This window comes from Schistocerca americana, chromosome 5 (assembly GCF_021461395.2).
Source record: "Schistocerca americana isolate TAMUIC-IGC-003095 chromosome 5, iqSchAmer2.1, whole genome shotgun sequence".
Classification (NCBI taxonomy): domain Eukaryota; kingdom Metazoa; phylum Arthropoda; class Insecta; order Orthoptera; family Acrididae; genus Schistocerca; species Schistocerca americana.
In genome coordinates, this window is record NC_060123.1 from 637810772 (window position 1) to 637834745 (window position 23974).

General features: G+C 46.6%; 1 protein-coding gene and 1 pseudogene across 1 annotated transcript in view; one reads left to right on the forward strand and one right to left on the reverse strand.

Annotated features, from left to right (window-relative positions):
- LOC124616600 (breast cancer anti-estrogen resistance protein 3 homolog) overlaps positions 1-23974 on the reverse strand; it is a 1084307-nt gene that overhangs the window by 459981 nt on the left and 600352 nt on the right. The gene's annotated exons all lie outside the window — the stretch shown is intronic.
- Positions 19899-20016, forward strand: LOC124617408 (annotated as a pseudogene).

The following is a 23974-nucleotide window of genomic DNA, read 5'->3' on the forward strand; positions in this document are numbered from 1 at the left end:
TCACCAAGTGAATTCCGACAACGCTCAAATCGCGGCCTCAGCTTCGTCTCCTTCGTTCCTGTGGTCAAGGAAGCAGTGGAAATACGTCCTAATCAACAGAGATTTAGACACAAAGGAATGAAATGACACTAGTTGCCAGTGGGCATCGATTCAAATCAGTGGGGAAAACTGAAAATTCGTGCCGGACTGGGATTTCGAAGCCGCGCCTCCTGCTTACTAGACAGATGCAATGACCACTGCGCCAGCAGGACACAGTAGTAGTGGCAAATGCACGGACTACCCTAGCTAGCAGCCCGTCAGGCCAAACTTCTCAACATATTCACACACTACTGATGTACTTATATGGATATGGTGTCTGTTCCTTCGTCCATGTTCGAAAGAACAGACCATTGATGACCTACAGCCGCCTAGGACGAAATTAGAATTATATTAATACCATCAGGTGTCGACTAGCGTTGATACATCTCAACGGGGATAGGCGAAAATGAGTGCCCCGCCCGGGACTCGAACCCGGGATCTCCTGCTTACATGACAGACGCTCTATCCATCTGAGACACCGAGGGCACAGAGGATAATGCGACTGCAGGGACTATCTCGCCCACGCCTCCCGCGAGACCCACATTCTCAGCTTGTAAGTCCACACACTGCATTCGTAGTGTCCCACCCCAATACACTCATCACTCGTGGAAGACAATCTTACCAAGTCCCGTAAGAGTTCGAGTAATATGTGTGCATCCGCACAGAAGAAGGAGGTCATGGCCGGTATTGCCAGAACTGTATACTTGTATGGATATGGTGTCTGTTCTTTCGAACATGTCCGAAAGAACAGACACCATATCCATATAAGTATATAGTTCTGGCAGTACAGGCCATGACCTCCGAACTTTTACGGGACTTGGTAAGAATGTCTCTCACGAGCAATGAGTATGTTGGGGTGGGACACTACGAATGTAGTGTATGGACATACAAGGTGAGAATGTGCGTCTGGCGGCAGGCGTGCGCGAGATAGTCCCTGCGGTTGCATTATCCTCTGTGCCCTCGGTGGCTCAGCTGGATAGCGCGTCTTACATGTAAGCAGGAGATCTCGGGTTCGAGTCCCGGTCGGGGCACACATTTTCACCTCTCCCCGTTGATATATATCAACGCCAGTCGGCAGCTGACGGTATTAATATAATTCTAATTTCACTATTGATGGTGTGCCCCCTGCCTATTATCCTCAAATATTGTGTCTGTTCTTACGGAGATGTCCGAAGGCAACGGCCTGTGTTTTCCGAAAATTCCCTAAGCTCGTTGTCTGTGCCAAAATGTCTTCATAGCCAGCGGTTCGTGTGAGCAGAGCTGAAAATCTAATCTAGACAAATCCGGGGTGTATGGTGGATGATAAAACACCTCCCATTGAAAAGCTGCAGGAGCGTCTGCAGCACTCCTTCAGTGTGCGTCCGAGAATCGTCGTGAATAAGAAAATCCAAGACAGTTATGTGGGCTGCACGAAATCAGGCGAAATATCTCAGAAGGCAGCCATATTTGGCGAGAGACACTATAGTCCACGCATCTTTTCGCGCTCACTGTGTGCTCAGAATTGAAAGGCACCACCCACCACATCTGTGCAGAGCTGCACCGGATTTTCACTGTGGTTTCCATTTCGCGACCGATAGGACTTTGATAAACGAATGGCCCACGCAAATGGAATTTGAGAAGAGTCCACCGATCACAAGAAGCTAGCATGCACACTGAAGTGACAAAAGTCGTGAGATACCTCCTAATATCGTATCGGACCCCTTTTTTCCCTGTGCAGTACAGCAACTCGACGTGGCAGGACTCAACAAACCGGTGGAAATCCCCTGCAGAAATACTGTGCCATGCTGCCTGTACAGCCGTCCACATTGTGAAAGTTTTTCCAGTACAGCATTTTGTGCACGAATTGACCTCTCCATTATGTACCGTAAGTAGTCGATGGGATTCATTTCGGGCGATCTAAGCGGGCAAATTATTCGCTCGAATTGTCCACAATATTCTTTAAACCAATCGCAGGTAATTCTGGCCCGGTGACATGGCGCACCGTTATGTGGGAACACTAAGTCCATGAACGGTTGCAAATGGTCTCTAGGTAGCCGAAAGCCACCATTTCCAGTCAATGACCGGTTCAGTTGGACCAGAGGACTCAGTCCATTCCATGTAAACACATCCCACACCATTATGGAGGCACCACCAGCTTGCACAGTGCCTTTTTGACAAAATGGATCCACGGCTTCGTGCAGTCTGTGCCATACTCAAACCCCCATCATTATCTCTTACTAACTAAAACAGGGACTCATCTGAGCAGCCCACGGATTTTCAGTTGTCCAGGGTCCAACTGATAAGGTCACGAGCGCAGAAGAGAAGGTTCAAGCGATGTCGTGCTGTTAGCAAAGGCACTCGGATATTTCATCTGCTTTCATAGCCCATAAGAGCCAAATTTCGCCGCACTGTCCTAACGGATACGTTCGTTGTAGATCCCACATTGATTTCAGCGGTTATTTCACAGTGTTGATTGTCTGTTAGCACTCACAACTCTTCGCAGGCGCCACTGCTCTTGGTCGTTAAATGAAGGCCTTCGGCCACTGCGTTGTCCGTGGTGAGAGGCACACTCTTGACACTGTGGACCTGGAATATCGAAGTCTCTAACGATTTCCGAAGCGGAATGGTTCCTGCGTCCAGCTCCTACTACCACTCCAAAAAAATGGTTCAAATGGCTCTGAGCACTATGGGACTCAACTGCTGAGGTCATTAGTCCCCTAGAACTTAGAACTAGTTAAACCTAACTAACCTAAGGACATCACACACATCCATGCCCGAGGCAGGATTCGAACCTGCGACCGTAGCGGTCTCGCGGTTCCTGACTGCAGCGCCAGAAGCGCGCGGCCACTTCGGCCGGCACTACCACTCCACTTTCAGAGTCTGTTAATTGCCGTCGTGCTCTCATAATGACGTCGGAAACCTTTTCACGTTGACCACCAGAGTACAAATGACGGCTCCGCCACGCACCGCCCTTTTATACCTTGTGTACGCGATACTACCGCTAAATGTGAATATCACCTCAGTGTACGAGGGTAATCCCAAAAGTAAGGCCTCCTATTTTTTTTATAAGCACATAGACCTGTTTATTTCCACAATGGTTTATATCAGTTTACAGCTTGAACATTTAGCTACTTCTCGACATAATTACCATTTATGTCGATGTATTTTTGTACACGCTGTGGCAGTTTTTGTATGCTCATGTCATACCAGCTCGCCGCCGTGCTGTTCAGAAAGTTTTGAACTTCTTCTTTCACCTCCTCGTCGGAGCTGAATCGCTTCCCACCCAAACGTTTTTTAACTTAGGGAACAGGCGAGAGTCACTGGTCGCCATGTCAGGACTATAGGGTGGGTGGGTGACTATGTCCCACAGAAACTATTCCAGGAGAGCAACGGTTTGCCGAACGATGTGTGGGCGAGCGTTGTCATGGAGAATGTGTAAGACCTTGCTCAACATTCCTCTTCTCCGGTTCTGAATTGCCCGTTTGAGTTTTTTCAGAGTCTCACAGTACCTGTCAGCGTTAATTGTGGTCCCAGTGGACGTAAAGTTGACCAACAATACCCCTTTCCGATCGCAAAAAAATGGTTGTCGTGACTTTACCGTCAGACTGTGTTTGTTTGAATTTCCGCGGCTTTGGCGAAGAAGGACGCCGCCACTGGCGGGATTGTTGCTTGCTCTCAGGTGTAAAGTGGTATGCCCAGGTTTCGTCATGATAATTGAGTCCAGAAAGTTGTCCGGTTCGGATGCAAGGCGGTGAAGAAATGCAAAGGAAGCATCGACTCATTCCCGCATGTGGTCCTCAGTCGGCATGCATCGCACTCATCTTGCGCACACCTTCCGGTAGTTCAATGTTTCCGTTAAAATCCTGTGAGCGGTGCTTCGGGAAACCTGAAGAACCAACGTGCAGAGATCATGCAGGGTGATCCGCCGATCTTCACGCATGCTTCGCTCAACCTTCAACTCTGTCTCCTCAGAAACTGACGGTCTCCCGCTCCTTTGTTCGTCTTGAATTTCGGTCCGACCAGCTGCAAACTCTCTACACCGCTTACGAACATTTCTGACATCCATGCACGACTCACCATACACTTCCGTCAATTGGCGATGGATTTCAATCGGCGCAGTGCCCTTTGCGTTCAAAAAGCGAACAACTGCGCGCAAATCGCACTTGGCGGTAACATCCAACGGGAGCTCCATTCTCAACGGCTGCCAAGCCAAGACTGAGTGCCATAGCGCGGCGTGCGCATGTTTAGACATAGCGCGTGAAGCATCCTTCATAACAGTGTGACCAACTGCCACACAAACAGAGTTCTGTACTTATAAAAAAAAATAAGAGACCTTACTTTTCGGATTATCCTCGTATATGCCCGCCCGGTTGGCCGTGCGGTCTAATGCACGGCTTTCCGGGCGGGAGGGAGCGCCTGGTCCCCGGCACGAATCCGCCCGGCGGATTTGGGTCGAGGTCCGGTGAGCCGGCCAGTCTGTGGATGGTTTTTAGGCGGTTTTCCATCTGCCTCGGCGAATGCGGGGTGGTTCCCCTTATTCCGCCTCAGCTAAACTATGTCGGCGATTGCTGCGCAAACAAGTTCTCCACGTACGCGTACACCACCATTACTCTACCACGCATACATATTGGTTACACTCGTCTGGCGTGAGACGTTCCCTGGCGGGGTCCACCGGGGCTCGAGGAGGAGGATCTTAGTGTTTAACGTCCCGTCGACAACGAGGTCATTAGAGACGGAGCACAAGCTCGGGTGAGGGAAGGATGGGGAAGGAAATCGGCCGTGCCCTTTCAAAGGAACCATCCTGGGATTTGCCTGAAGCGATTTAGGAAAATCACGGAAAACCTAAATCAGGATGGCCGGAGACAGGATTGAATCGTCGTCCTCCCGAACCGGGGCTCGAACCGCACAATAACCCTGGGTTCGGTGTGGGGCGGCGGAGGGGTGAAGTGGACTGCGGTAGTCGTCGTGAGGTTGCGGACCACTGAGGCTGCGGCGGGGACGGAGCCTCTCCGTCGTTTCTAGGTCCTAACCCTCGTATATTGAGATATGGGGTCAGCACTTGCTTACAGCGTCCGCCACCTTAGGGTAGTACTGTGTCAACAAAAGCTAGGGACCTTTGTGAGGGTGGGAATGAGCGCTGGCCGATGTGGGTGACGCAGCAGCCTCATCATTGGCGCCACGAGACGGTCGGCACCCCGCTGGTGTGAGCCCCGTCTGGTGCACTTGCCACCAGAACGACCACACTGCGGTTAACTGTCTGTTTGCGCTGCTGCGGCGCTTACTTGCCGTTTATGACCTACGCGCTATAAAACGCCCCGTGGGTTCTCAGTTAACAGAAGCGACGCACGTAGACATTAAACTCGGGAGAATGGAGACTCACTGCGCTCAGCTAAAGGCGCCCTTCCGCGGTGGAATTTTAAATGCATTGTCAACACTTACGTCTCATCACAAAGCTAGAGGGGGGGTGCGGGGGGGGGGGGGGAGTACCCGAACTGCGAAGAGCTGTCTGGTACAGAAAAGAAGAGACGTAAAAATGGCAAAAACAAAGCAGAAGAAGAAAAACAAAGACGAGAGAATACGAAGAAGAAGGAAGAAACAACTGGGTGGAGGAACGGTAGAGGACGAAGAAGAGCGTGTGGGGAGGTATCGGAAAAAAGAAGATGAAGAAGGATGTGGGCAGTACCCCTCTGCTGATCTCCATCTCGGATCAATTAATAAGTCATGGCGCCGACTGCGCCTTTATGGCTAGCTGAAGTCATTGAATACGATTACAATACGGTTGCCAGATTATTGTAACTCTACGATTCCTCAGAAAATGGAAACGCTCAGGATCAGAGGGTATTTGTCCATGGACACGAGAATTCATGTAAGAAATGCATATATTCTTAATACATTTCAACTCACGAGCTAAAGTGCTAAAAATAGAACAGAAAGTATTTAAGCATGGGAGAAAACAGAGGGACAGTCGCTCTAGGGTGTCGATACACATGGAGGTTCTGCCCTCACACAGCAACTTGGCTTAGTGCGGCCACGTTCACCTCAGTGCCGCACGGACCCAGTGTCGGGAGCAAAGTCCCATCCATCATGGAGGCAGCCGCAAGAACCGTCTCCCCGCTAACACTGTCCGTCTACAGATACCTCTTCTGTCACCCAGAAAACCATCGGCCTTTCTTCGGAGCTTGGTTTCGGATAATCTGCTGCATTAGCTGTTTCCAGGTTGCAGACCCAGTTGGTCACGAAGACAAGCTTCTTGCAAGGGAACTACAGAAGAATTCCTCTCCGTTAAATTTCCTGGTAAAGTCGATTTTGCAAGAGGTAAGAGACTGACATATTTGTAGTACTATCTTCGCCGAGTTCACGGCCTTCCTCTCACCGCTCTAGAAAATTTCTCCCAACACGCAAGAAAGAGCCACGCGTTGCCAAAATTAACCATGCAATTCCACAACCATCTCTCTCGCATACGTTATTGACAGTTTTGAGAAAATGAATCTGCAGGGCGTCCAAGTAAGCATGGTCAATATTCAGGGCTATGACATGACTGCTCATTTGAAGCAAAGTACGTCTGATGTATATATGCCCTATTTCGAATGGTTTTCGAGATAGAATAGTTCTACTGCACATTCGTTTCTGGCTAGTGGCGCGCACTATGTGTCTTACCCAGGCATCCCCTTTGACAGTTTCTTGTATCAAAACGCACCTCTTTTATTTTAGCGCCGGCCGCTGTGGCCGAGCGGTTATAGGCGCTTCAGTCCGGAACCGCGCTGCTGCTACTGTCGCAGGTTCGAATCCTGCCTCGGGCGTGGATGTGTGTGTGTTGATCTTAGGTTAGTCAGGTTTAAGTAGTTCTAAGTCTAGGGGACTGATGTCCTCAGATGTTAAGTCCCGTAGTGCTTAGAGCCATTTTTTTTCTTTTAGCCCTTAGTCTGGACGTCTTTCTGCCACTAAACAAGCCCGTTGAACGTGGAGTTGTCCACGGTGTTTTATGAGTGAAGTAGAGCAAAGGATTCACAGTGTGTCAGAGAGAAGCGTCACTCCACTGTGTGCCGACTCGCGCTGGCTAAAACGCTACACATCTACAATAATGAGGAATACGTAGGTTTACGGCTTCTGAGATGGTAGTGCTCCCACTGCTGTTTAAGGAATACCGTCGGCGCCTTCCGACACCTCCAATTTCTGATCGTAAAGTGTTTATCGGATGAATGTGTTAAAATCGGTGTTTTTCATTTGGTACTTATATAAGTAGGCTGTTTAGGTTTTTATATTGGTAACGCCACGTAGCGCTCTGTATGAAAATCACTGGCTGTGCTGTGTGCAGTCTGTGGCTAGTTTGCATTGTTGTCTGCCGTTGTAGTGTTGGGCAGCTGGATGTGAACAGCGCGTAGCGTGGATGTGGGGAGGTGAGATGGCGGATTTTTGAGAGCGAATGATCTGGACGTGTGTCCATCAGAGACAGTACATTTGTAAGACTGGATGTCATGAACTGATATATATAATATGACTTTTGAACAATATTAAGGTAAATACATTGTTTGTTCTCTATCAAAATCTTTCTTTTGCTAACTGTGCCTATCGGTAGTTAGTGCCTTCAGTAGTTAGAATCTTTTATTTAGCTGCCAGTATTGGCGCTCGTTGTGTTGCAGTAGTTAGAATAACAAAGATTTTTGTGAGGTAAGAATTCATGAAAGGTATAGGTCATTGTTAGTCAGGGCCATTCTTTTGTAGGGATTACTGAAAGTCAGATTGGGTTGCGCTAAAAAAATATTGTGTGTCAGTTTAGTGTTGATCAGAATAAAGGCGCTACAGTCTGGAACCGCACGACCGCTACGGTCGCAGGTTCGAATCCTGCCTCGGGCATGGATGTGTGTGATGTCCTTAAGTTAGTTAGGTTTAAGTAGTTCTAAGTTCTAGGGGACTTATGACCACAGCAGTTGAGTCCCATAGTGCTCAGAGCCATTTGAACCATCAGAATAGGTAAAGAGCGAAATGTCTGAGTACGTTCAGTTCTGCTCAGCTGTTTGAAAATCAAATAATGTAAGAGGTTTATCTGCATAGTAATTCAATAATTTTTCTAAGGGGACGTTACACTTTGTAAAATGCATGTCTTAATGTTAACTAATTGTCGCACATACAGTGGTGCCCAAAATTAAAGCAATAAACGGAGGTTTTACAAGGTTGCGTTTATTTTCCCACAAAACAGCATAAGCAGGTGACAGTAAAGTAGAAACAATTTAAAGAATACAGAACGTAATCAACTGCAACATGCATAACGGTAGACAAAAATCTTCTTCGTTTTCTTCCAACTTAACGGATTTTCATGCACATTCGACAATCGGTTAATGTACCCAGTACGGTGTGCGACCACCTCTGGCTCCAGTATAGCCCTGACAACAACGGGACATGGTGTGAATGATGTCATCGATCTCATGTTGAGGAAATAACGCCCATTCCTCCTGCAGAACTGTTAAAAAGTCATGGTGAGTGGTTGGTGGATCCTGACGTAATGCAACCCGTCTCTCCAGGGCATCCCAGACACGCTCTATGGTACTAAAATCGGGAGAGTAAGAAGGCCACACCATGCGTGCAATATCTTCCGTTTCCAAAAAAATTCAACTACCCATGCTTTATAAGGTCGAGAACTATCCTCCATCAGCACGAAGTGTGGGCCCACAGCACCTCGCAATAACGGCGCATGAGTTCCCAACATCTCCTTACGGTTCCTAACAGCAGTTAAATCTTGCTGATCCACTCGTACAATTTCATGAACAGGTGATCGAGTGGTCAACATAATCCCTGCCCACACCATTAGGGATCTTCCTCGATATCGGTCTCTTTCAACAATGTCTGGGTGCCGAAATCGTGGCCGGCCGGAGTTGCCGAGCGGTTCTGGGCGCTACAGTCTGGAACCGAGCGACCGCTACGGTCGCAGGTTCGAATCCTGCCTCGGGCATGGATGTGTGTGATGTCTTTAGGTTAGTTAGGTTTAAGTAGTTCTAAGTTCTAGGGGTCTGATGACCTCAGAAGTTAAGTCACATAGTGCTAAGAGCTATTTGAACCATTTTTGAACCGAAATCGTGTTGCACGTGTCCTCCATATGCGAATCCGTCGACCATCACTCTCCAGACCAAATCCGGACTCATCTGTGAAAAGAACATTGGCCCACCGTTCGACTGTCTAGGTGGCATGTTGACGACTCCACTCTAGACGTTCCTTTCTGCGAAGACACGCCAGAGGTAAACAGACGGCAGGTGTCCAACAATAAAGGCCACTCTGCTGAAGCCTTCTGTACACCGTTTGCCTCGATAGTTCAACACGTCCAGTGGATGGTGTGAGGTCAGACGCCAGTTGCAGTGCAGTAGTAAGGCGGTACCGTCGTGCCTTTACGGCCACATAACGGTCCAGTCTTTCTGATGTCGGCACGTGATCGGACCTGTCCTGGTCTCCGGGATACAGGTTCGGTCTCTGTAAACTGTCGCCTCATCCGGGAAATAACAGAACCATTCACATTAAGCCACCGGGCTACATGAGTTTGGATTCTCCTGCTTCCATTCTTCGTATCGTCCTCAACAGCAGAGAGTCTGCAGGCGTCTTCTCTGTGCCATACTGCACCGGCTGTGACTGTGCACACAGCGACTGTGGATGTGGGACCATCCTGCAAACACTACCCCGCATGACAGGCCCCCTGACGTCATTAGTGGCGTGGTTGTCCCTTGATCGGAATGCCATCTTCGGTTCAGAACGCGATCGTAGCGACACCTGTCGACAGTTTATATAATTGTATCGTGAATTAGACACAGGACGGGGAAAAAGTAGTTTGTTGCTTTAATTTTGGACACCACTGCCTGTATATTTGGCAGTTTATCCATACATATTATAAAAATGGATGTATGTATGTGTGCAAGCACTGGATCGATTTCATCTACGCTTGGTACACGTATCTCTTAGTGTAGGGCAACATTCGCTTTGGGGATAAGAACCACATACCTATCATAGTAGAGGAGACATGACGTTATAAACAGTACCATACGTAAAAAACTGTCGCATGATGAATGGTTCAAAAATGGCTCTGACCACTATGGGACTTAACATCTGTGGTCATCAGTCCCCTAGAACTTAGAACTAATTAAACCTAACTAACCTAAGGACATCACACACATCCATGCCAAAGGCAGGATTCGAACCTGCGTAGCGGTGGCGCGGTTCCAGACTGAAGCGCCTAGAACCGCTCGGCCACACCGCCCAGCCATGATGAATGACATCATAAGTTATTATTTCCTTGCTACCTCTATTCGCAACTTATTTTGCAGACAGTATCCACATACGCTCCTGATCTTACCTACACGAATATGTCGTCGTGCTACACATAGTTCCAGAGATATTACGTCATAAACACTGAGATGCATGAAAAAATGCCGCATCATGCATGAAGTAAGTGTCAACACGTTTATTCTCTATCACTAAGACGGTCCTACAGTCGAGTCAACTTAAGAAAATCATTGACACACGGCAGCGCTTTCTACAGCCTTCAAATGCTAAGCGCAAATGGCTATAGGCGAAAACAATAGCCGTCTTTTGGAACTACGAAGAGGTGTTTCCAGCGAGGACGTTTCAAAATCGCGCTGTAGAAACGCGGAGCAGCTGCGCCCAGCGAACAGAAACTGTGCGGGATCTTTGTACGACTGTCTCATAATTTACAAAGGTGATTTCACGATTACATGGAAATGAAATTTTTCGACATTACACTAGAAACACAGTTCATTTTTTTGTTTTCGTTTCTAACAGAACATTGGCAAAATGATTATCCGGGCAACGCCGGGTTTGTGAGCTAGTAGAATAATAAGGAAAAAAAAATTACCATGCACATTAAATGTGTTCTCCCTCGGAAACCATTCGCAATAGAGCATAGGCCCGTATGGAGCTTCTTTGTTTCAAACGTGCTTTCCTGTCATATCTCTGAGTGTCGACCATTTCTCCTGGGGCACCCTATGTAAGTACCTAACACTGCCCCTGTATCATGCGTCCAGAATATTCATACCGCTACAATGGGGATATGGGATGAAAAGGAGATGGACAAGAATAAGAAATAGTAAATGGATTGATAATGACGGTCATGATGATGTGATGATGACTTGTTGGATTGGGCATCCTTAGCACCCGTACTAAAATTTTATGACTTGGGAAAAGGTCTCAAAATAGTACTCCTTTAATTACAAACACAAAGTAAAAAAGGCAGTAAACCACGCGTGCTCACACAAACAAACACATACACAGACAGTAGTATATGGGCAAAAGTATCCAGATACTCCAAAAAACATACGTTTTTGATCTTAGGTGCATTGTGCTGCCACCTACTGCCAGGTACTCCATATCAGCGACCTCAGTAGTCATTAGACATGGTGAGAGAACAGAATGGGGCCGTCCGCGGAACTTATGGACTTCGGACGTGGTCAGGTGATTGGGTGTCACTTGTGTCATACGTCTGTACGCGACATTTCCACACTCCTAAACATCCCAAGGTCCACTGTTTCCTATGTGATAGTGAAGTGGAAACGTGAAGGGACATGTACAGCAGAAAAGCGTACAGGCCGACCTCTTCAGTGGACTGACAGAGACCGCCGACAGTTGAAGAGGGTTGTAATGTGTAATAGGCAGACATCTATCCAGATCATCACACAGGAATTGCAAACTGCATCAGGATCCACTGCAAGTACTATGACAGTTAGGGGGGAGGTGAGGAAACTTGGATTTCATGGTCGAGCGGCTGCTCATGAGCCACACATCACACCGGTAAACGCCAAATGATGCCTCCCTTGGTGTAAGGAGTGTAAACACTGGACGATTGAACAGTAGAAAAATGTTGTGTGGAGTGACGAATCATGGTACACAATGTGGCGATCCGATGGCACGGCGTGGTTGTGGCGGATGCCCGGTGAACGTCATCTGCCATCGTGTGTAGTGCCAACAGTAACGTGGAGGAGTGCTTACACGAGAATAACATCCCTGCAATGGACCAGCCTGCACGGAGTCCTGATCTGAATCCTATAGAACACCTTTGGGATGTTTTGGAACGCCGACTTCGTGCTAGGCCTCACCGGCCGACATCGATACCTCTCCTCAGCGCAGTACTCCGTGAAGAATGGGCTGCCATGCCCCAAGAAATCTTCCAGTAGCTGACTGAACGTATGCCTGCGAGAGTGGAAGCTGTCATCAAGGCTAAGGGTGAGCCAACACCAAATTGATTTCCAACATTACCGACGGTGGGCGCCACGAACTTGTAAGTCATATATTGTATATTATTCCGCGTGTGCGTATAAATATGAATAATGATCTGTGTGTAGCGTAATTGTAACGTGTTGTATGAAATTGTCTTTTAAATAGTTACTGGTTAATTATTTTTATCATAGATCTTCTTAAAATCTTTTAAACTGTAAAAATGTCAACACAGACTTATTACACTCAACTCTTCGGTGTGCACAACAATTGATTATAATTATTTCGTTTTACTGAAGTTACGTTATCGTGGACACCAAAGCAAAAACAACATATGAACATGATCTCTCTTGGTCTCAGGGGTTGAAACTTTAAGAGTTCGTATGTATGTACACTCCTGGAAATGGAAAAAAGAACACATTGACACCGGTGTGTCAGACCCACCATACTTGCTCCGGACACTGCGAGAGGGCTGTACAAGCAATGATCACACGCACGGCACAGCGGACACACCAGGAACCGCGGTGTTGGCCGTCGAATGGCGCTAGCTGCGCAGCATTTGTGCACCGCCGCCGTCAGTGTCAGCCAGTTTGCCGTGGCATACGGAGCTCCATCGCAGTCTTTAACACTGGTAGCATGCCGCGACAGCGTGGACGTGAACCGTATGTGCAGTTGACGGACTTTGAGCGAGGGCGTATAGTGGGCATGCGGGAGGCCGGGTGGACGTACCGCCGAATTGCTCAACACGTGGGGCGTGAGGTCTCCACAGTACATCGATGTTGTCGCCAGTGGTCGGCGGAAGGTGCACGTGCCCGTCGACCTGGGACCGGACCGCAGCGACGCACGGATGCACGCCAAGACCGTAGGATCCTACGCAGTGCCGTAGGGGACCGCACCGCCACTTCCCAGCAAATTAGGGACACTGTTGCTCCTGGGGTATCGGCGAGGACCATTCGCAACCGTCTCCATGAAGCTGGGCTACGGTCCCGCACACCGTTAGGCCGTCTTCCGCTCACGCCCCAACATCGTGCAGCCCGCCTCCAGTGGTGTCGCGACAGGCGTGAATGGAGGGACGAATGGAGACGTGTCGTCTTCAGCGATGAGAGTCGCTTCTGCCTTGGTGCCAATGATGGTCGTATGCGTGTTTGGCGCCGTGCAGGTGAGCGCCACAATCAGGACTGCATACGACCGAGGCACACAGGGCCAACACCCGGCATCATGGTGTGGGGAGCGATCTCCTACACTGGCCGTACACCACTGGTGATCGTCGAGGGGACACTGAATAGTGCACGGTACATCCAAACCGTCATCGAACCCATCGTTCTACCATTCCTAGACCGGCAAGGGAACTTGCTGTTCCAACAGGACAATGCACGTCCGCATGTATCCCGTGCCACCCAACGTGCTCTAGAAGGTGTAAGTCAACTACCCTGGCCAGCAAGATCTCCGGATCTGTCCCCCATTGAGCATGTTTGGGACTGGATGAAGCGTCGTCTCACGCGGTCTGCACGTCCAGCACGAACGCTGGTCCAACTGAGGCGCCAGGTGGAAATGGCATGGCAAGCCGTTCCACAGGACTACATCCAGCATCTCTACGATCGTCTCCATGGGAGAATAGAAGCCTGCATTGCTGCGAAAGGTGGATATACACTGTACTAGTGCCGACATTGTGCATGATCTGTTGCCTGTGTCTATGTGCCTGTGGTTCTGTCAGTATGATCATGTGATGTATCTGACCCCAGGAATGTGTCAATAAAGTTTCCCCTTCCTGGGACAATGAATTCACGGTGTTCTTATTTCAATTTCCAGGAGTGTATGTTTATTAGTACCACACTGGTTTGTTAATTTTAATTGCTTGACGCATATTTGCGTCTGTAATGGCAACTACGTGAAAAATAACGTATTCTACATTAGTGTCCCAGTACGCTTAGATTTGCACTAGAAAATGAAAATAATCATATAGATGCTTTACTGCTTTCATAAATGCATTAACTAAACTCGGTAGCTCGATAATATCTGGGCTAGAAGAGCCGTAATCACCAAAAAATTTAGTACCGACAGTAATAGCGAACAACAATGTGGTAAGATCGTAACCGATAACATTTTTAATAGCTTTAGGAAGGGACAGATGGTGGTTCAGATGGCTCTGAGCACTATGGGACTCAACTGCTGAGGTCATTAGTCCCCTAGAACTTAGAACTAGTTAAACCTAACTAACCTAAGGACATCACAAACATCCATGCCCGAGGCAGGATTCGAACCTGCGACCGTAGTGGTCTTGCGGTTCCAGACTGCAGCGCCTTTAACCGCACGGCCACTTCGGCCGGCTAGGAAGGGACACAATTCTTGTAAAAATAAAAGATGATTTCAGTAGCAACAAATAACATCTTGTATTCTGAAAACGACTTAGATAAATTAACAATTATTACACTTATTACAACCGAGCGAGGTGGCGCAGCGGCTAGCACACTGGACTCGCATTCGGGAGGACGACGGTTCAATCCCGTCTCCGGCCATCCTGATTTAGGTTTTCCGTGATTTCCCTAAATCGCTTCAGGCAAATGCCAGGATGGTTCCTTTGAAAGGGCACGGCGGCTTTCCTTCCCCATCCTTCCCTCACTCGAGCTTGCGCTCCGTCTCTAATGACCTCGTTGTCGACGGGACATTAAACACTAATCTCCTCCTCCTACACTTATTACAGATCTTTTAATACGGAACGTACGAAGAATGCGTCTTGCTAGGTTAACGGTACAACTGGAAAAGGTACAATGTCTTCTCTTTTATCAGACAAATGAAAATTAACAGAGTCTATATTGTCTTTTTTATCATTGGCTACACACGTAATAAATAGTGCTTAATGTCTTTGTTCTTTTCATTACATGCATTTCACATGAAAAAATGTCAATGTTTTTCACATATCACAGAAAAATATGAAGTCATTTTTTCAAGCATATTCACAGGGCAGAAATACGCCAGGAGACGGCAAAAACACGCACACACACACACACACACACACACACACACACACACACACACACACACAAACACGTGCGCGCGCGCGTAACTGCGAAAAATACGCACTTCGTCAAAATTAAAACTCACACTAAAAGCGGAAAAGATAATGCTCAGAATTAAAATAGTACAGCAATAGCTGTTGCTGTCTGATTGCTGGGAGAAAAAGGATGAGCCAGCCACTCGGCAAAATACAATAATCTCCAGCTTACAAGCTCGAGTTGAAGTCCGGACGCTTTACAAAATATTAAAGGCATTGTCTCACTAGTCTCGTCACCAGCCAAAATAGGGGGAAGATCCCGACACAAATTTGCTTCCTCCCTCTCATGACAAAATAACGTGCACTCATTTAAAATACAAAGCACACTCGGGCGCGCAGTCTAGCATCACTGCCGTATATTATGGACCTCTACATCAACCGATGTATCTGTCAAATATAAAAATCTTTATGCTAGTTAATCTAGTTAGGTTCGCTCGCACGCGGTGGCGGGATATAAACAGAAAAGTGGAAGACCGTGTTTGGACGCAGCGCCGTCGCTCGCGCACCCAGAGAGAGAAGGCAGCTAGACAGGGAGCAGAGCAGTCTGCGCCGCGGCCTGCACAGACAGACACGTGTCTCCCACGTGGGAAGCATAGCACGCGGCTACGCTCGCCCCATTCTCTGGAGATTCAGATCTGGGCGGTCGGAGGACTTCATGAATGCATAAATGGCCGGGGAACACGTCCGCGCAGGAAGGGACAACACGAGCTACAAAGTACAAAAGGGACTACTCACAGACACACACACACACACACACACACACACACACACATGCGGCTTCCAGGTGCAGCAGACCGCGACCTGCCGGCTGTAACGACCCGGCTATACACCGTAGAGCCTCACTCAATTCCTCACCGCGTGTAACATCTCCTGCCATTCCTTGCATGAATCTGGGAGCTTTCCTTCGCATTTCCTTCTACCCACAGCCTCGCCCTTGAATCATCAGTTTATGTGGCGTGGGAGGGGGGGGGGGGGGGGAGGGATGACGGAGGGTAAATGCGCCAGCTTACAGGATGCGGCGCGTAAACCCGGCCAAGTGAAACTTTTTTTTAAAAACCAAATTTACTTAAAACAAAATACAAATGAAAATGAAAATCCTTTAACATATAAGTAGTGGTATCTTTCAAGAGTAACATTATTTTATTTAACCCCTCCTGCGGTAATGACCACCTCCAATCCTGTCCTGAAGCTATCGCACGCTCTCTTTAAAACAGCGCTGTCCATATTCGCGAATGCTGCCTCAATAGCGGTGCGACATTACGGTGCCGCGTCTTATTGGTAACTCTTTCGACTACGCTCCAAACATAATAGTCGAGAGGGTTCAAATCCGGGCTATTTGGGAGGCAGAACTCTTTGACCAGAACATGTCAACGTTATCCGAGAGCCAGTTTTGGGCTAACTTGCTCGTGTGAGGTCCTCCTCTGGCACCCGACACATTGTACGCTCGCTGACATTCAATACTGACGCCAATTTCCTCAGCAATTGCTCCGGGTCCTCAGAAATCAGCGCCTGATCCTTTTCGATGACGGCCACAATCCGTGACACGCGTTTGCCCGAATGAGGTTTCCTCGCCGGGTTAGCGGAACCTTCTCCACACTCCTCCCAAGCATTATACTTGGCCACAATATCGTAAACAGTTGATCTCGGGTACCCGAAGAATCGAACTATTTCAGTGGGAGAAGGCTTTCGATAATCGCGGCTCTTCGGTTGTACTCCGTACTTGTCCGTAACATCTCGGCCGTTTTGAGGTTGTGACTGTTTAATCGGTGCCTATGGCTTTCAAAAATGTCAATCGCGACCTCCAACAGAACTACGATATGGCGCGAAATTCAAATTGAAATTTGTCCGCATTTGAGCGCCAGATCCCGTATATGTGCGCTGACAAAAGAGCACTTCAGTAGCACTAATAACGGCGTCGTTTCACATTTTCCACTGCTTTAGTTCATAATTGCCTCAACTCGACCTTTGCCATTAAGTTTGACAAGTCTGTGAAGCTACCGTGGGCGGATGGTGCTTCAAACGTAGCAAAACTAGCCAAGGGGCTTCGGATTCTGTACCCCGCTATGACGTACGTCACATGCGTACGCAAAGTTGCAGAAGAGGTGCGATTAATTTACGCTGATGAGGAAAAATGAATTTCTTGTGGCAAGAAAATCTATGTGAAACTTCCATTGCGGGTGCAGAGATTCAAGCAAAAAACCATTCACTGCCTCGATCAGCCTGTTCATACATGATGGGTTTCTTGGTTTAATGGTGCTGAGTATTATTGCACCAACTACACCTGAATAAAGACAGTCTTTAGTAAGCTTGATAGCTATGGATCAAGTGTTATGAAAATTGTGAAAGACGTCTTCATAGATACCTTGTCTGGAAACTTGGCATACTTCAACGCAAACTTAAAAAAAAAAAAAAAAATTAATCCATCACACGGATGGAAGCTACAGCTACTAAACTGTGCGACTCCCTGGATATTGTGCGACATGTGCACAGTGAGTCAGCTCGAACTGGTGGTCATGTGGCTGACAAACTAAACAACAAATTGCAATGTGTTCTCCAGCGGAACCCTGGATATTCTACAATGTGCAAAAGTAGTGAGTCTTTCTGGGAACGCCACAACATTTGAAGACAGTGAACCAAAGCTGGCTCTGCAACGACCCTGCCGCTTCCATATAGGCTCCAGTGACGTCCTATGATGTGGACAGGAGCTTTTCCAAGTACAAAACTATCCTCGGCGATAACCGAAGATCTTCGAAAACGGAAAACCTGGAAATGCACCTTGCGATCCAGTGCTGCTCTGCAGGAATTGAGGAGTAACAGCACGAGTTAACTAGTTTGGAATACTTTAAACAAGTGGTGTGCAGTAGGAAAAACATGGTTTTATTGTCTGGATATGTGTATTTGTTTTGACTATACTTCGTGTTTTTTTCACACACATGGAGACATTTCAGAAATAAGTGCTAGTTAGTTTCAAACACTGCAAAAGGTAACATTATACTCAGCTTGTTCAGAAAAGAAATTTTTTATTACGTGCTACAAAAAAATCAACAAGAATGTTTTTGAATAAACTTCTATAAAGTCATATGTAATTTTTTGAAGATCGCATTTATACAGGATGCTCAGAAACAGTGTGAAAAGCTTCCAGGGTAGGTTGTGCTGAGAGATAAATGTTAAGAAACAATTTGATGCGTTGCGCCTTTTCCGGTTTAATCAGCATTGAAGTCAGCCAGTCAGGTCGTTTGCTGTGCATATTCAAGCGGCCTGCCAGAGACGGTGACGCCAAACTGTGCTTCCTTTGGTTTCCTTAAAAGGAAGAAATGTGGCTTTTGCTCGCCCAGCTTTAATTTATCACTTCCGAAACAGGCAGCTTTTAACTGGTAATGAGCCCACGAATAAGTGGAAACTCGCGGACCAACGTTTGTGCATTGCCGAATTTTAGCGACTGCAGGTGCTTGAATTTGCGGTCACAATGACGTAATTGGCTAACTTCAATTCTAATTAAATTGGAAACAACGCAACATATCGAATTTTTTACTTAACAATTATTTTTCAGCACAACCTTTCCTCAAAACACTTAAAAGCTATTCACACTGTTTCTGACCAGCCTGTATAAGTTTTAAGTCATAAACGCTCGTTTGTATATTTTATTAATTTTTTTCATGGTTTCACACAACTTCTTCCTGTTTTCTCGATTGATCTGTGTTCAGTTTTTCAAGGCCTATCCACTGTGCCAACTTATAACTAAATCTGAGGGGGGTGCGATGGGGAGGTTCCCTTGTTAGTAAAGCTCAACATTTCAGCAAAAGAGAAGACGCTGTCCATTCCGTTCAACCGCTCTTCCAAGTCCTTTGCTGTCTCTGACAGACCTACAACATCAAGTTGGTCTCATCTACCAAGACTTTAAACTGAAATACAGTTCTGCTTAACTCTATATTAAGGCGCAACTTATCATAGCGATTTGCAACAGCCAAAACAGTGGCTTATTTTTGTTCCACGATACCGTCCCAATTCGTTCTGTATGGGTCTCAGTCACATAAGCTGCTTCTTTGGAGTATCAAATTTTGTCTCATTCTCTTCGCATTTTTCTCCTGACATGCAATGCTGTGAATTCTTCGTATTCCTTCCAGGACTGTGACGAGGTGGTTCCGGAGTGGAACGTTTTGTCGATGGTCAAAATCCAGTCTTCTACAACCAACGTCTCGCCAGGTCATCCACAATTAGGAAAAATTTGTGGCATTGAAGGCGAAAATGTAGACAAGAGCTAGAACCATCAGCAAGTCTCGTGGTGGCATCTTGATTTTCCCGAGATTATAATTAAAACCCTCAGACTTAAAAAAGAATGCAAAAAATTCCATTTCAAACGTAAGTAGGTGCTGACAGTGTGAATATTACCGGACTATCAGTATAGCAAGTCATGGTTGCAAAATACTTACCGAATTCTTTACAGAAGAATGACAAAACTCTTAGAAGCCGACATCGGGGAAGATCGGTTTAGGTTCCGGAAAAATTTAGCAACACGCGAGGATATATTGACCATACGACTTCTCTCGGAAGAAAGGATAAGGAAAGGCAAACATACGATTATGCCAACGGCCTTGCCGCACTGGTAACACCGGTTCCCGTCAGATCACCGATGTTAAGCGCTGTCGGGTTGGGCTAGCACTTGGATGGGTGACCATCCGATCTGCCGAGCGCTGTTGGCAAGCGCAGTGCACTCAGCCCTTGTGAGGCAAACTGTGTCGTAAACCGACATAAGGCCGAGAGAGCGGTGTGTTGAACACCTGTCTCTCCATATCCGCATCCAGTGACGCCTGTGGGCTGAGGACGACACGGTGGCCGGTCGGTACCGTTGGGCCTTCATGGACTGTTCGGATGGAGTTTAGTTTAGTTTTAAAACCTATGTTTATAGCATTTGTAGACTTAGAAAAAGATTCTGACAATGTTTACTGGTATACTCTCCTTGAAATTCTGAAGCGAGCAGGGGCAAAATACATGCAGCGAAAGGCTATTTACAACTTTTACAGACAGTAGGTGGCAGTTATAAGAGTTGAGTAACTGGAATAGGTACCAGCGATTGAGAAGGCAGTGACACAGGGTTGTAGCCTTCCCCCGATGGCCGGCCATGTGGCCGAGCGGTTCTAGGCGCTTCAGTGCGGAACCGCGCTGCTGATACGGTCGCAGGTTCGAATCCTGCCTCAGGCATGGATGTGTGTGATGTGCTTAGGATACTTAGGTTTAAGTAGTTCTAAGTCTAGGGGACTGATGACCTCAGATGTCAAGTGCCATAGTGATCAGAGCCATTTGAAGCCTCCCCCTATGTTATTCAATCTGTACACTGAGCAAGCAGTAAAGAAAACAAAAGAAAAATTTGGAGTAGGGATTAAAGTTCAGGGAAAAGAAAAAAAAAACTTTGAAGTTTGCTGATGCCATTTTAATTCTGTCAGAAACAACAAAGGGCTTGGAAGAGCAGTTGAACGGAATGGACATTGTCTTGAATGGAGGACATCCGACGAACGTCAACAACCGCAAAACAAGGATAATGGAATGTAGGCGAATGGAATCAGGCAATGGTAAGGGAATTAGATTGGGCAATGAGACACTTAAAGTAGTGGTTGAGTTTTGCTATTTGGACAGCAAAATAAAACTGGTGAAAGCAGAAGCAGAGAGGATATCAAACGTAGACTGGCAATGGCACGAAAAATGTTTATTAGAAAGAGCAGATTGTTAACGGTGAATATAGATGTAAGTGTTAGGAAGTCTTTTCTGAAGGTATTTGTTTGGAATTTAGCCATGTATGGAAGTCAAACATGGACGATAAACAATTTAGACAAGAAGAGAATAGAAGCTTTTGTAATGAGCTGCTACAAAAGAATGCTGAAAATTAGATGGGTAGATCACATAACTAATGAGGAGGTACTGAGCAGAACTGAGGAGAAGAGAAATTTGTGGTACAACCTAGCTAGAAGAAGGGATGTGTTGAAAAGACACATTCTGAGACAACAAGGGATCACCAATTTTGTACTGGAGGGAAGTGTGGGGGGTAAAAACTACAAAGGGAGTCAAAGAGATGAATACAGTAAGCAGATTCAGAAGGGTGTAGCTTGCAGTAGTAACTCGAAGATGAAGACGTTTGCACCGGTTAGAATATATACTGTCTCCCTAAATAAAGAGACTTATTTCTGACAGTATACAGTAGGGGGATGCAGAATTTATGGGTGTACAGATCAGTGTTGAGCAATCAACAGGAAAGAAGAGTGGCAAAGGCAGTTCCTTCAGAGGTGGATTTGGTCCTGTCATGGTCGCCACTTTATGATATAATAAAATAATGGTATAAATGATAATAAAATACTGAAATGCGTGGCTTTTTGAAATGTATTGAATTAAGGAGATTAACTTTTCGGCATGAATGACAAGCACAATACGCTGAGCTATGCCTGGAAATAAGTTCGTATTAGTTCATATTATTTTGCAGGGGGGAAGTAGTTACTTTCTCCACTGTAGATCTGTGCTTACCCTTCTTTGTAATGCTACGTTTGGTCGCCGTGTTCACCTTCGAAGTTTTGATCGTGTTCCCATTGAGCTTATCGGATCTTCGTAATTTTCCAAAGTACACAGGTGGGCTTCAGTTTTTGTAATTATCTTACTATTTGAAATAACAACTCACACGACCTTTCTGTTAATAAAACAATACTGTATTTTTCTAAACGGAGCACATATGGAATACACACTCCTCACTTATTCATTGTTGTTGTCGTTTTGGTCTTCAGTCCTGAGACTGGTTTGATGCAGCTCTTCATGCTTCTCTATACTGTGCAAGCTTCTTCATCTCCCAGTACTTACTGCAACTGAATCTGCTTAGTGTATTCATCTCTTGGTCTCCCTCTACGATTTTTACCCTCCACGCTGCCCTCCAATGCTAAATTTGTGATCCCTTGATGCCTCAGAAGATGCCCTACCAATCGGTCCCTTCTTCTAGTGAAGTTGTGCCACAAACTTCTCTTCTCCCCTATTCTATTCAATACCTCCTCATTAGTTACGTGATCTACCCATCTAATCTTCAGCATTCTTCTGTAGCACCACATTTCGAAAGCTTCTATTCTCTTCTTGTCCAAACTATTTATCGTCCATGTTTCACTTCCATACATGGCTACACTCCATACAAATACTTCAGAAACGACTTCCTGACACTTAAACCTATACTTGATGTTAACAAATTCCTCTTCTTCAGAAACGCTTTCCTTGCCATTGCCAGTCTACATTTTATATCCTCTCTACTTCGACCATCATCAGTTATTTTGCTCCCCAAATAGCAAAACTCCTTTACTACTTTAAGTGTCTCATTTCGTAATCTAATTCCCTCAGCATCACCCGACTTAATTCGACTACATTACATGATCCTCGTTTTGCTTTTGTTGATGTTCATCTGATATCCTCCTTTCAAGACACTGTCCATTCCGTTCAACTGCTCTTCCAAGTCCTTTGCTGCCTCTGACAGAATTACAATGTCATCGGCGAACCTCAAAGTTTTTATTTCTTCTCCATGGATTCTAATACCTCCTCCGAATTTTTCTTTTGTTTCCTTTACTGCTTGCTCAATATACAGATTGAATAACATCGGCGATAGGCTACAACCGTGTCTCACTCCCTTCCCAACCACTGCTTCCCTTTCATGCCCATCGACAATTATAACTGCCATCTGGTTTCTGTACAAATTGTAAATAGCCTTTCGCTCCCTGTATTTTACGCCAATTCTAAAATTTGAAAGAGAGTATTCCAGTCAACATTGTCAAAAGCTTTCTCTAAGTCTACAAATGCTAGAAACGTAGGTTTGCCTTTCCTTAATCTTTCTACTAAGATAATAGCGACCCCAAAATGGCGGTCTACAATTACTCGCTAAAAATGGCGTGCTTCTCACTCGTTCAGTAGCTGAGCGCGAATCCTTCCTTCTTCCTACTGGTACAAGAAAATCTCCTCTCTTTTTTAACAACTGAAAATCAAAAACACATGACGGTAGGCATAGGCTCTATGATGGGCTACCGCTTCATCTTCTCTCTTTGCCATTAAAGAAGACGAAAACATAAAAGAAATGCAAAAGGTTTTTCACAAGTAGCATGGAAAGCCGCATCAAATAAGTCTTCGGAATGAAGGCCACATCAGCAATAAAAACGACAACAATAATCGAAACTGTATGTGTAGTCCTCGCGATGGTTCTTAGGAACCACAGGCAGCCAGAAAGGAAACACAGTGGACGGCGGCTGGCTGCCTCTCTCTCTCTCTCTCTCTCTCTCTCTCTCTCTCTCTCTCTCTCTCCCCTGGGGCGACGGCGCGGGTCTATTATTCCGTGCCTCTGCAGGCCACGTCACACGAGACGCAGCGGCGCCCCAGCCCAGCCCAGGCCGTATAAAAAACGCCCGTTGAAGCCCGATGTCGCAGCTGACGCCACGCCCAAAGGATCACAGATGTCAACTGCCGGCCGTGTAGGGGTAGGATCAACCAGGTTGTAAGCGCAGCTGCTGCGCCACCCAGCGCCTCGCTGCCTACACTAAGTGCCCATTCACATGTTCCTAGACGACTGAGCGCACAACAACAGTCTGAAGAGTTTTGCAGACTGTCTGAACTCGCTATCCCCGTCTTGCTGCTGCGTGTTGCAGATCTACACTA